At 44.2% G+C, this 3613-nt stretch overlaps 1 long non-coding RNA gene across 1 annotated transcript; it reads left to right on the forward strand.

Annotated features, from left to right (window-relative positions):
* The first annotated feature begins 516 nt into the window (after positions 1-516).
* Positions 517-965, forward strand: LOC114006495 (uncharacterized). Its single transcript, XR_003548202.1, has 2 exons — positions 517-724; positions 832-965. It is a non-coding gene; the product is annotated as an uncharacterized LOC114006495 (long non-coding RNA).
* The last annotated feature ends 2648 nt before the right edge of the window (positions 966-3613 follow it).

The raw sequence follows: 3613 nt of genomic DNA on the forward strand, positions 1-3613 counted from the left end.
ACACCACCCCACTTCCAATCTTTCCAGCCCCAGACTCCACCTTCTTGGTAGGTACATAGAAATTTTCAGTGACTTTTTCTTTTTTTTTCCCCTTTATCCCATGCATTCTATTGCTAATTTTTACCTCTGCCTCTCTTCACGGACTGTCCTTCCAGGTCGCAGGCACCAGGTCCACCTCAAAGCCTCTGTTAAGCAAGGGACTCTGAGGGAGGTCATTTCTGACCCCCACCCACTTTCAGTCTTCCCAGCCCCAGACTCAACCTCTTTGGTAGGTAGATAGAAATTTTCTGTAGCTATTTTTTTTTTTCTCCTGGAGCCCATCTATTCTATTGCTATTTCCTAACTCTGCCTCACTTCACAGACTGTCTCCTTCCAGGATGAATGCACCAGGTTTAACTAGAAGCCTCTGGTTAGGAAGGTACTCTGAGGTAGCATCATCTCTAACCACCACCCCACTTCCAGTCTTCCCTGTGCCAGACTCCACCTTCTTGGTAGGTACATAGAAATATTCTGTGGCTTTTTTTTTTCTTTTTTTTCCCCTGGAGCCCATCCATTCTATTGCTAATTCCGAGCTCTACCACTCTCTTCACACACTGTCCTTCCAGGCTCCAGGCACCAGGTCCAACTAGAATCCTGTGGTCAGCAAGGGACTCTGAGGTAGTGTCATCTCTGACCCCCACCTCACTTCCAGTTTTCCGAGTCCCAGAATCCACTTCCTTGATGGGTAATTAGAAATTTTCTGTGGCTATTTTTTTTCTTTATTTCTCATGGACCCCATTTTTCTATTGCTAATTTCTAGCACTGCCTCGCCTCAACACACTGTCCTTCCAGGTCGCGGGCACCACGTTCCACTAAAAGCCTCTGGTCAGCAAGGGACTCTGAGGGAGAGTCATCTCTGACACCCACGCCACTTCCAGACTTCCCAGTCACAGACTCCACCTCCTTGGTAGGTAGATAGAAATTTTCTGTGGCTTTTTTTTTCTTTTTTTTTTATTCCCTGTAGCCCATCTATTTTATTGCTAATTCCTAGTTCTGCTTCTCTTCACAGACTGTCCTTGCAGGCTGCAGGCACCAGGTCCAAATAGAAGCCTCTGGTCAGCAGGGGCCTCTGAGGGAGGGTCATCTCTGACCACCACCCCACTTCCTGTCTTCCCAGCCCCAGGTTCCACATCCTTTGTTGGTAGATAGAAATTTTCTGTGGCTTTTTTTTTCTTTTTTTTTTATTCCCTGTAGCCCATCTATTTTATTGCTAATTCCTAGTTCTGCTTCTCTTCACAGACTGTCCTTCCAGGCCACGGGCACCAGGTCCAATTAGAAACCTCTGGTCAGGAAGGGACTCAGAGGGAGAGTCATCTCTGACCTTCCCCTGACTTCCAGTTTTCACAACCCCAGACTCCACCTTCTTGGTAGGTAGATAGAATTTTTCTGTGGCATTTGTTTCCCCTCTAGAGCCCATCTATTCTATCGCAAATTCCTAGCTCTGCTTCCCTTCAGAGACCCTTCTTCCAGGCCAGAGGCCCAGGTCAAACAAGAAGCCTCTGGTCAGCTAGGCACTCTGACGGAGCATCATCTCTGACCCCCACCCCACTTCCAGTCTTCCCAGTCCCAGACTCCACCTCCTTGGGAGGTAGGTAGAAATTTTTTGTTCCATTCTTTTCTTTTTTTTCCTCTGGAGCCCATCTATTCTATTGCTAATTCCTAGCTCTGCTTCTCTTCACATACTGTACTTCCAGACCACATGCACCAGGTCCATATAGAAACCTTTGGTCAGCAAGGGACTCTGAGGGAAGGTCATCTCTGGCCCCCACCCCCCTTCCAGTCTTTCTAAGACCCTGACTCCACTTATTTAGTACATAGATAGAAATTTTCTGTTGCTTTTTTTCCTTTTTTTTTTCCCCCCATGGAGTCCATCTATTCTATTGCATTTACTTGCTCTGCCTCTCTTCACAGAGTGTCCTTCCATGCCACAGGCACCAGGTCTCTGTACCTGTCTTTGTCTGTCTCTACCTCTGTCTCAGTCTCTGATTCCTAAATTTTAAAATTAATGATTTTTAGAATTTTTTAATGTTAAACATTTTCTGAGCTTTCTGCCCTGTCCTACCACCTTATTTTATTAAAATAATTCCCTCTCCTACTCCCTATGCAGGAGAGACAAAGGGAAGACGTCTTCCTGAAGACATATCCCCGTGGACTCTGTAAACTAGTCATTTGGGGGTACAAAAATCAAGAATTCTCATTGATAATTTGGCTTCAAGCACACAAAATTCCCGTGGTAAGAAGACCCTTTCCAGTCCTCCTGTCTCTGTACCTGTCTTTGTCTGTCTCTACCTATATCTCTGTCTCTAATTGCTCTTTTTAAAAAATTTTTGTTTTTAAAAATTGTTTAAGGGAATGTATTCTCTGCACTTTCTGGCCCCTCCTCCGGCCTTCTTTTTTAAAAATAATTCCCTCACCCCCTCCCAACGGAGTTGAAGAAAAGGGAAGACGCCTTCTTGAAGACACAGACAAGTGGATTCTGCAAAATAGCCATTTTGGGAGAACAGAAATCAAGACTTCCCACTGATAATTTGTCTTCCAGCACACAAAACTTGCCAGTAGGAAGACCCTTTACAGGACCCCTGTCTCTTTGTCTGTCTCTACCTATTCTCGGTCTCTGTCTCCTCTTCTTTCTTAAATTTTTGCTCCCTAGAATTTTTAAGAGAAAGCATTTTCTCCACTTTCTGACACCTCAAACAGCCTAATTTTCTTAAAATAATTCCCTCCCCCCATCCCAATCCTGGAGAGGCAAAGGAAGAGGCCTTCAGTTTCTGTCTTCTCCTTTTCTTCAATTTTTGCTTTTTTAGAATTTTTTAAGGGGACACCTTTTTTCTACTCTTTGGCTCCTCCTACTGTGTAATTTTGTTAAAATAATTCCCTCTACCCCTCCCAAACTGGGAGAGGCAAAGGGAAGAGGCCTTCTTGGAGACACACCCACATGGATTCAGCAAGCTAGCCATTTGGGGGTAACAGAAATCAAGATTTCTGACTGAGAATTTGCCTTCCAGCACAGAAAACTCACATGGTAAAAAGACTCTGTGCAGCCCTCCTGTCTCTGTACCTGTCTTTGTCTGTCTTTGCCTCTATCTCGATCTCTGATTTCACTTTTTTAAAAGATTCTTGCTTTTTAGAATTTTTCAAGGGAATGCATTTTCTGCACTTTCTGGCCCCTCCTACCACCTAATTTTGTTAAAATAATTCCCTCTTAAAATTTCCCTCCCTACCCAGGAGAGGCAATGAGAAGAGGTCTACTTCAAGACATAGCCACATGTATTCTGCAAACTAGTTATTTTGGGAGAACAGGAATCGAGATTTCCCACTGATCATTTGGCTTCCAGCACACAAATCTCACGTGTTAGGAAGACCCTTTCCAGGTCTCCTGTCTTTTTACCTGTCTTTGTCTCAATGTCTGTCTCGGTCTCTGTCTCTGCTTTATTTTTAAATTTTTGCTTTTTAGAATTTTTAAGGGAAAGTGTTTTCTCCACTTTCTGGCATCTCCTCTTGCCTCATTTTGTTAAAATAATTCTCTCTTCCCCTCCCAACCCAAGAGGGGCAAAGGGAAGATGCCTTCTTGGAG

This window comes from Tupaia chinensis, unplaced genomic scaffold (genome assembly GCF_000334495.1).
Source record: "Tupaia chinensis unplaced genomic scaffold, TupChi_1.0 Scaffold148398_1, whole genome shotgun sequence".
Classification (NCBI taxonomy): domain Eukaryota; kingdom Metazoa; phylum Chordata; class Mammalia; order Scandentia; family Tupaiidae; genus Tupaia; species Tupaia belangeri.